The sequence below is a fragment of the Mus caroli genome, unplaced genomic scaffold, assembly GCF_978045245.1.
Source record: "Mus caroli unplaced genomic scaffold, Mus_caroli_1 scaffold_12, whole genome shotgun sequence".
Classification (NCBI taxonomy): domain Eukaryota; kingdom Metazoa; phylum Chordata; class Mammalia; order Rodentia; family Muridae; genus Mus; species Mus caroli.
Genome location: NW_028227267.1, coordinates 111067948 through 111079145, shown reverse-complemented (window position 1 = coordinate 111079145; position 11198 = coordinate 111067948). Strand labels below are relative to the sequence as shown.

Below are 11198 nucleotides of genomic sequence, written 5' to 3'. Positions count from 1 at the left end.
TTGGATTTGGTTTGAGAGTGTTTTTATATCAATGTTCCCAAGAGAAATCTGTATGTGTGGGCTAGGTATCAGCTTGACTGTGCCTCTATAGAATGAATTTGGAAGTGTTCCTTCTGTTTCTAGTTTGTGAAATAGTTTGAGGAGTATTAGTATTAGCTCTCCCTTGAAAGTCTGGTAGAGTACCATCTGCTTCTGGCCTGTTTTTGGTTTGGGGAGTATTAATGACTGCTTCTATTTCCTTAGGGGTTACAGGGCTGCTTAAATAGTTTACATAATCTTGATTTAACTTTGATAAGTGGTTTCTGTCAAAAAAAATCATTTATTTTGTTAAGAGTTTTCCAACATTTTAGAGTACAGGATTTTGTAATGAAACTTAATTATTCTTTGAATTTCCTCAATACTAGTTTTATATATCTCTCTTAACTTCTTATTTTGTTTATTCAGATACTGTCTCTCTGTCTTTTGTTTAGTTTGGCTAAGTATTTGCCTATCTTGCTGATTTTCTCAAAGAACCAGCCATAGACTTCATTGATACCTTGTAATTTTTCCTGCCACATTATAATCAAAACACAAAATCTATAGAACAAGGAAAGAATATGATAAGTGACAAGGGGGAAAGGCCAGGTAACATACTAATGCAAACCATACCAGAATCATACCTGACTTCTCGGCTGAGACTTTAAATGCTGGAAAAGGCCAGGTAACATACAAATGCAGACATTTCAGAATCATACGTGACTTCTCAGCTGAAAGTTTAAGTTAGAATAGCCTGGACAGATATTTTGCAACTTCTAAAGACCACAGATACCAACCTAGAATACTATACCCAGCAAAACTTTCAATCACCATAAATGGAAAAAAAAAACCAAGTTGTTTCAAGACAAATACAAATTTAAATAATCTCTATCCAAAATCCAGCCCTATAGAAAATACTAGAAAGAAAACTCAAACCCAAGGAAGATCACTACATCCAAGAGAATACAGGAAATAAGTATATCCATATAATAAAAGACAAGGGAAGTACATAATACACAAACACCACCAACATCCAAATAATAATAATTAACTATTACTAATCATTAATATCTCTCAATATCAATATCTCAATATCCCAATAAAAAGATACAGGTTAACAAAATGGATGGGAAGACAGAATGAGATGCTATAAACATACAGAATGCTTAGAGAACACCAAATAGATTGGACCAGAATAGAAAGGTGCACCTATCTCACAACAATTATAATATAAAACATGCAGAACTAAAAAGAATATTAAAAACTAAAAACTATAAGAGAATAAGGCCAAGTAACATACTTCCAGGAATACTCCATCTCAAGGAGGTTAACTACATCCAGGAAAGCACAGAAAATAAGTAACCCCACACCAAGAAAACCAAAAGAAAAATAGCATGCACACACACACACACACACACACACACACACACACACACACACACAGTACAACCACCACCACCAAAATAACAAGAATTAATAATCATTGAAGTTAATATCTCTCAATATCAATGGACTCAATACAGTAAAAAGCCACAGGGTGAAAGAATAGATGTGAAAACAGAATCTATCATTTTGATACATACAAGAAACACACCTCATCAATAAAGATAGACATTACTTTAGAGTAAAGAGCATGGGGGGGTGGGGGGAGAAAGACCCAAGAAGCAAGCTGGAATAATCAATCCAGTATCTAATAAAATACATCTCAATCAAAAATAGTCAAAAGAGGTGGGAAGTATACTGTATACTGATGAAAGAAACTATTCCTGGTACAGACACTTTTCTACTTTCAGTCCTAGTGAAGTCATTGATACTTCAGGAGAATCTAAAACTGTTCATTTACTAAACTAGCATAATCATTATCAGTTGTCTATAGACATTTGTCTTTATACCCACAGATATGCATAGTCTTTAACTTCTCATCCCAACAGAGAGAGAACACTACAGAAAACCACAGCCAATCACAATGGGAGATTAGTCCCCATGTGTACTTCTACAAAACACTACTACAAATCAGAGAGGACAGAAAGACTGTACGAGCTAGACAACTTGAGATTGTCAGACTGTGTCTTCTAGTAGTGTCAAAAGCTAAACTCATAAAATTGCCACAACCTGATTGCCTACCTGTGAGGAGAAAAAGGATAATGCCAATAAAATATTACCATGGACAGGGGAAAGTCCCATGAGACCTCAGTGCTATACAGAAAAACCAAGCAGTTAAAAAAATACTCAGAATGGGCACAATAGTCATTTTCAGTAGGAAATGAGAGCTAAATCTATCAGAAGGCATAAGAGTATTTAAAATATTTTTAGAAAATATATTGATTTGGGAGAATGGCAGTAGTAGGTTTTCTAGGGTCTATGGCCTTACTAGCAACAGGTAATTAAATTTGCAATGTCAGGTTTGAATTCCATCATATTGAGTGGGCCTTAAGTCCAATTAGACAGCTGTTGGTTATTCAAAACATATAATTGATACTATTTGATGAATGGGGAATGTTGAAGTCTCCTTGAAGTAACTGTTGTAGCAAATAGATGTTGTAGCTGGTTAGGAATGTTGATTATCTTTCTCCCTTGGCATAGACCCTTCTGATACAATAGGATCCATATACCATAGAAAAGGCTTCCAAGTCAATGCCAGCTTGATTCCTTCAAGTCATAGTTCTAAAGTGCATGGTATCTAAATTATTAGAGTCTTAAAATCAAATTCTAGCAACCAAAAAAAAAAAAAAAAAAAAAAAAGAAAAGAAAATGGCCTATTATTTTAGATGTCTCAATTCCTGGATGGATAGGCAGTCTGATTAGAAGAAGTTGTACAAAAGGGGGTAATTTAGTGGATGCTTTTGTACAGCTTATTTGCTCAGATCCCTGTTGTCCTCTGTATATTGCTCAAAAAACCACTAGGTACTTATGATATAATTTGAGGTAAGGACAGTGTTATGATCTAGATGAAAATACCTACCAACTAGAGACCAAGTATTCAGACATAAGCCTATGGCATTTCCTTAGCATTTTAGTGATGGTAGCTTTTAGACTGCAGCACATCTAAAAAATATTTCAACATGTTATATGTTGTGATAACTATGCATGAAAGATTAATATTGAATCTCTACCTTTAACCTTACCATTTCATTTACAAACAGAAACCACTTATAATGATTAAAATTACTAGTCTTTTATACCATAAATCCTCCTAGATCAATGTGCTGACAAGCTTATAAGCTTCAATTTGACAGATGTATTTTACTATATAAAATTTTTAATACTTTTCCCTTTCATTAGTAGGATATTTTAATTCTTGGTGATAGGGCTGTTTGTATTCAAATAAATTCTGATATATATATATATTTTTTCCATATATATATATATATATATATATATATATATATATATATGGAAATAGTGCTATTCTTTTCCTTGTGATCTTTTCTGTATGGAAGTGTTGAGAAAATTACATAGAATAGATAACTGATGATGGAAAAAGTCTAAACATATTACCAGCAAGTAGAAAATGTACCAAAGTAATTCTATTGTCTATCTCATCTGTCTTTTAATTTACCTTTCATCATCTATCTATCTATCCATCTCATTTATATACTACAGAAAATCAAAATTAGTGTTGATGTTTCATGACCTAAGGCCAAAAATGCCCTGAAATGTGGCATATAGAGAGGAGGTTCGTTGTAAACTTGAGCCTCCCTTACCTCCTGGCCATAAGTTGAGGTGTTATATATCTCAAGAACCAGCCTGGTTAGGAGTAAAAGGAACAAGAAAAGAGGACTGTGTTGTGCCAGACAGAGCAGTTGGGAAAAGAAAATTGCATCAGGATAAGCACAGCTAGGAAAGTAAGATCCAGCCTCCATGCTAGAAAGCAATCATGACCTGACCTATCAAACAACTGTTACTTCAGCAAATACTTTAGGCTAGTGGCATATAGGTAAAATATACCAAAACCAAGCATATAAAAATAATATATATGATTTGAAATGAGTTATTAGAGTGGTATTACAGTTGTCCCTAAAAATACATGTGTTTGCCAAAAAAGAGATAGTATAGCTCTAATATATTTATGATCAGTTTTATAATAAATAAATAAAATTAAAATGGCATGCTATAATCAGACATGCATACTCTTTATGAAGCCTTGAGCTAATATCTGACTTGCAGCTTGTAACACATCAAAAATACAAATGCATAATAGAATTATAGTGATATACTTAGATACGTGTAAATAAATTACAATAAATTTTCAATGGCAAAATATTGATGAATATGCATATAAAGAAAAAATTCTAATATGTTAATTCCATCCTAAATACCTAATGAAATCATTGTGGGTAACCATATGCATTTTTAAAGAAATCTATATACTTACTGTAAAATTTTAAAATGTTATAAAGTTTGAAATAAAAATAAACAAATGATTGCATTCTCTTAAAAAATGAGCAGCCATGCAGCATGAATAAACATGACATTAAAAACAGGGAAAAAAAAGAATATTTGATTCCATAATTGGTTTCTTTAGTGTCCTTTAAATGACCTCGATGAGATCAAGTAAATGCCAATGAATAGAAATAATAACAATATATCTAAATCATTTTTCAAGGGAACTCTTAACATTCATATTTAAGTTACTATGCCAGGATAAATCTGTGTGTCTCTAGTTAAGGGTTCTGCTTAATGGAATTACAAAAGCATAGCGATTCGAATTTTGACTTTAGAAGGTTGGACAGTAAAGTCCTTTCATCTAATCCCTGAAGGTTTCCGTCACTTCTATTTTAGGTTGGTGTTAATTGCTGATAAATAGTGGTAATTTATTAGATGTAGACAGCATTCTATCTATTCACTGGAGCAGAGCAAAGCTTTGTTAAATAAAATCCTTTATATCTGATGGAGCCCTGAACAAAGCAATATGCAGGTATATTGAAGTTACTGCGCATTAGAAAAAAATATGGATAAACATAATGCTTTCAAGACTTGCCTTTCTTTTAATTAGTAAATGTACTGAAAACCTGGTAATTTTGCTAGGATTACTGATGTATGTAAATATGTATGTTTGTTTTTCTCCCACACCATAACAGTATTAATGTGTGTAGAAACCTAGAAATATACACATTTACTATATAGCAATATTTCAGATACAGGTGTGATGTATACCCACTTAGGATATTAAGAATTGAATCCAGAAGCAGATATTGTAGTTTCCCCTAAAATTTAGAGTCCAAATTTATTTATATGTACTTTTAAATAAAATTCAGTGGTATATTTACACAGTGCAGTACTACTCAACTATTAAAAACAATGATTTCATGAAATTCTTAGACAAATCAATGAAACTAGAAAATATCATCCTGAGTGAGGTAACCCAATCACAAAAGAGCACACATGGTATACACTCACTGGTTGATAAGAGGATATTAGCCCAAAAGGCTCAGAATACCCAAGATAAAATTCACAGTCCACACCCATAGTGCCAGCCACATATTTAGCAGAGGATGCCTTGTTGGACATCATTGAGAGGAGAGGTCCTTGGTTCTGTGAAGGCTAGATGGCCCAGTGTAGGGGAATGCAAGGGCGGGAAGGCACAAGTGGGTGTGTGGGTTGGGAACACCCTCATAGAAGCAGGGGGAGGCAGATGGGATAGGGGGTTTCTGGTTGGGGAACCCAGAGAGGGGATAATATTTGAAATGTGAATAAAGAAAATATCCAATAAAAAAGAAAGTATTCCAAGGGGAAAAGAAATGGTAAAAACAAGGAGTAAAGTGTGATAGTATACAGAATTTTAGGTATAAAAATGACAGCTGAGAAAGACACTGGTGTAGGTGAAGATTTCATAGAAATGGTGACAATTTGATACCCCAACTACCACATAAGAAAGACATTCAGGATTAATTACCAGTGCAAAAGTGGATGTTCAATGATATGAAATCATGTTGGGCTTTATGAAAATAAACAAACAAAAAGCAAGGTGCTTGTTTTAGACTAGAACATATGTGGTAAAGAAAGAATGCATTAGGTTAGGTGAGCAGGTGTTTACACTGTTTAACAAGTAATATGACATGCTAATTGTTCAATATCTTTGATTTTCTCATATGCCTTCTCAACACGGCATAAGGCACATTATCTAAGTATTATTACCACAAAACATAAATCTATAAAACTGGCCAAGTGTCTGATGCCTGTGGCCCTTCCATTGTGTACAACAGCTTTCAGTAACAAGACAATAATGAAACCATCACTGAATTCAGAGACTCAAAAGACTTACAAATTGTTCAAAATGGGATAAAATGAAGAAATTTGTATGGAGATGAGATTTCCATTTTAGAATATTATTCTGGGTAGGATTCAAAACCTGAATTAAAAGGGCTTGATGCTGTCGTCAGGTAAAAATTGATTGGTGCAAAATAGAAAATTTTTCCCCTGAAATAATGGATGTAATAACAGTGATCAGAGAGGATGCTTGATGCAAATCTAGAGACAGGATCATTAGCATTGGTGACAAATTAAAAAGGAGAATTTACAAAAATCAAATTGCCAGTATCAACTTTTACTGAAAAAACAAAACAAAACAAGATAAATTATAAAAAATTTAAATTAAAATAGTATCATATTAACCTATTTCACAATTTTTACCCTATGATGATATGAAGAAGAAATGATTCCCAGCTTCCTAAAACAAGTCATTATCAAGCTTAGCAAAAACTGGTGTCAAAGAGAGAGGGAGTGGTCTCTGGTACCTAACTTGAAAGGGGACTGAAGTTCATATTTGAAGGGTTAATCTTTTAACAAACATTTCTTTGCAATGATTGTCTGAAGCTGCTCAGATCTTGGAAAGCAACGGCAGGACAGACTGCCAGAAGCTCTTTCATCTTTCATTACCTGACGAGCCAAGGCAGCTACCTGCATAGAACCTTGAGAGATATAACAAAAACACAGCGTAGGAGACAGTTTGGTGCAGAGCTCTCACTATTACGATAGAGAGTTTTGAGAAGTCTGCTGCTGCTAACTAATAATATCAGTGCCTCTTGAAGAACTTAAGGTGGAGATTGTGGAGGATATTATTTACATTTTACACGATCAAAACTATAGTTTTTTTATATTTGGAACAATAAAAAATGCATATCTTCATGATGTTTAACATGAAAAATTATGGAAATGAGTACTAATCAGTAATAATTTGAGCTCTATCTGAGGAGGTAATAAGAGAAAATAAGGCCCTGGAACACATGAAGTTTTCTGGTAGAAGTGCATTTAGGCCAGAGTTATAAATTTCATGACCATTAACATACAGAGAAAGAAAAGATTAGAAATGATTTAGGACTTAGGAATATAGATTTCGACATTTGAAGACCAAGGACAAAGACTCAGAATATTTTTCTTATATGTAAGAGAGACATAAACCCAAACAATTCTGACAGCAGAAATGAAGTCTTCCAGCTGTGCCAGGCATAAACTTTTATAGAAAAGGGGAATCAGAAAACAAGGATAACTGGGTAAAAGGACAGAAAAGAATCCCAAATGGGAAAAAAAATAATTTCACTTGCAAGTAAGAAGTAATTGACACTTAAACACATTTAGACAGAGATGTATTATTTGAATTTAATGCTAAAATGAGTGCCATTTTCTTTAATTGTTTGAGCTGCCGTATCATTCTGAATAAATACTATCTCTTGTGTTAAGAATAGGAAGCAGAGGACTTTTCCTCATCAACTTTATATTTGATAAAAAAAAGCAGATCAGAGAATCCCTTATAGTTATTAAGAAATAGGACTTCAGTTTGAACCTATTAAGGGACAGGGGTCAATGAAAGAAGTCTGAGCTGCTATGAAGTGTACTATGCTGTTTGATCTATATGACATAGAAGTTCCAAAGATTAATTATTCAGTGGAGATGGGCTTGCTCATTGACATCTTTTTCACATACCACTAATAAAGCATGTGGAGAAAGAACTGGTGTCTGACAACAAAAACATGTACTTCATTGCACAGATCCAATATCTCTTGAAAGCAATGATGGCTGGTGGAGACCAAGGATTAATGAGTGGTTATCAATTCTAATGATGACAGAAGTTATCTGTATCTTTATTAGGATAGTGCATCCTAAAACCAAACCCAAGCATAATTGGAAATGGAAATACTTATATAAATATGTGATCCAGGTTTCAGAGCATCTATCTTTTGAAATGATACCTCTTTTATAACTTACGCATATGGATGCAAGATACAGATTTCATAAAAAATCACCATGAGGTGGTAATTGTATATCTTCACCAATGGGTTCTTATACTGATTGTATTGTTGGATCTACTTGGAAACTAGGTTGGAAATAAGTTAGTAAATGGGTACGGTCACATTGAAAACCATTAGGTTTCATTTACATAGATATGAGCAATTGAAGAATAAGATATAGCACATATTTTGGAGAACAAGCACAGAAGTAATACATAGTAATCACTGAAGATTATTATATTAATGAAATGCTGTTTTAAACAATGTAAATTCAATCAGAATCATGTATTCAAGTATTATATATTAAGGCAAAAATTACAAATACATTATTATTATTTTGATGTGATATCAAATGAATCAATGAATTTTAAATAACTAATGTGTTAGACACTTAAACACTTCATTTCATCTGAATACATAGAGACAAATGGGTATGAAAATCTTCAATGGTTGCTAGTAATTTTCCATTTAATTCTTAGAAAAATTAAATACAAAGCCGATTTGCTAATTTGCTTACAATTTCATTTTACTCTATTCTGTAACGTTCTGCCATATACAAAATAAAAGATAAAATGGAAGATAGATATCAGAAAGTAAAAAACTAATTTTAAGTCTACAATCATGATTAAATAAATGCAAATCCTATGAGTAAAATGGTGTACTATGAAGACATCAACATTATACAATGGAGATGTATACATTTTTTTTTTCAGAATTAAAGCCTTTAATAAATCGTCTTTCACAAACTATAAATGGGAACTTTGGGCATCGTAGGCTTTTGATCTGACTGAACACTCCAGGATTAGCCACTACAGTGGCAAGCAGGCCAGAGGCAAGACAACAAAGACTCCAACACATTTCAATTTGTCAAGCTGTGACTGTTTGTTAACTGACCAGATTACTAAAATACCATGAGCAACACCTTAGTTCATCCTTTTTATAAGCCAGTTTATCTGATCTTCCCTGTTGCCAGCTTCTTTACCTTCTACAAAGTCAGTTATCTTTTTCTTCATTCCACCTTGTGGGGAAGATAATTTGAAGGGCCACAGGAAGTTATTTGCTTGCTTGAAACATTTCCCAACTGTATAGACCTCATGAGTTAGATCGTCCATGCAGATGATGCCAAATGTACCAAGAGATGAAACGATCAAAGAATTATCTGTCAAGGCAATCCACTTGTTATTGATTTTGCCAATAACCTCGCTTGTAGATAAGCTCATTTACTGGCTTTGGGTTGGGGTAGCCTCATGCAATGTATGGTTCCACAATCCTCAGCATGCTAACTGAAGCCTTTTTGAGCTTAAAAAACGTGCCATTGAAGATCTGTGGTAGAAGAAGAAGCTGCAATACCTTGCGGACCTTTGGGCTGACTCCCTTGATACCTCGGATTCTGATAACAAATGCAAATTTTGGTTCTGCGGGCACATAGAAGTTCCCAGCTTTCTTTATCATCCTGACCATCCGAATCTCAGACTGGTACATCTGCCTGTACTCCTTATGATATAGTGCCTTGCCTTCTCATAGATGAGCTTCCTCCTTGCCTTTCCCAGTGTCTTCAGGGCAAACTTTCCCCTCAGGAGCGTCAACTTCAACTCTGCAAAATTCTTTCCCTTTTTTCTTAAGGGTATCTGGCACAGGAAGAACCTCTTTCTTAGGCAAATGGATGGAAATAGAAAATATCATGCTGAGTGAGGTACCCCAATCACAAAAACACACATGGTATGCACGTACTCATAAGTGGATATTAGCCCCGAAACTTAGAATGCCCAAAATACAACTCACAGACCATTTGAAATTCAAGAAGAAGGAAAGCCAAAGTGAGGAAGCTTCAATCCTTCTTGGAAGGGGGAACAAAATACTCACAGGTAGAAATACAAAAGGTGTGGAGCAGAGACTGAAGGAAAGGCCATTCAGAGACTATTCCACCTGGGGATCCATCCCATATACAGGTGCCAAACCCAGACACTATTGTGGATGCCAACAAGTGCTTGTTGACAAGAGTCTGATAAGGCTGTCTCCTGAGAGGTTCTGCCAGAGCCTGACAAATTCAGAGGCAGACACTTGGAGCCAATCATTGTACTCAGAACAGGATCCCCAAAGGAGGAGATAGAGAAAGGACTGAAGGAACTGAGTGAGTTTTCGACTCCATAGAAAGAACAACACTATCAATCAACACCCCCAGAGTTCCCAGGGACTAAACCACCAACCAAACAGTACACATGGAGGGAACCAGAGTTCCAGCCACATATGTAGCAGGAATGGCCTTGTTGGACATCAATGGGAGGAGCGGTCTTTGGTCCTGTGAAGACTGGATGCCCTAGTGTAAGGGGATGCCAGGATGAGGGGTGAGGGAAGGGGGAAGTGGGTGGGTGAGTGGGGGGACCACCTTCATAGAAGCTGGGGGGAAGTGGGATAGGAGTTTGAGGATGGGTACCCAGAAAAGGGATAACATTTGAAATGTAAATAAAGAAAATATCCAATAAAAAAAAAGATACAATAAAAAATGAAAAAAAAAAAGAGCTTTTGGCAGAGCAGGTGTTGCAGAAAATATTAAAAAATGAACCTGCCAACTGTCCTTGGGGCAGGACCTGCGACAGCAGGAACCTTTTTAAGGGTTTCTGGCACAACTGGCAACCTTCCTTTTCTTCTCTGGAACAGCCTCCATGGTTCCAGCCGGAAAAAGAGAGAGGGAGACTTATACTTTAGTATACATATACAGATATGCCAAATACCCTAATCTTATATCATATACAAATGTAAACTCAACATTGATTTAAAAATATTCTTAAAATATCAATATAAGACTTCAACTATACAACTTTTAAGGGAAGAGAGGTGAGTGTACCACAGTGGGCTGGGTGAAGGAGAATTCAAAGTGAAGGTCTGTGGCAACCCTGTGTTTTCAGGTTCTCATTGTGCTCTCTGAAAGAAGAATGCTAAGAAAAAATATAAATA

The 11198-nt window shown here is 34.9% G+C and overlaps 1 pseudogene; it reads right to left on the bottom strand.

Moving 5' to 3' along the window:
* Positions 1-9166: 9166 nt before the first annotated feature.
* LOC110309893 (large ribosomal subunit protein uL30-like) lies at positions 9167-10908 on the bottom strand (annotated as a pseudogene).
* Between the last annotated feature and the right edge of the window lie 290 nt (positions 10909-11198).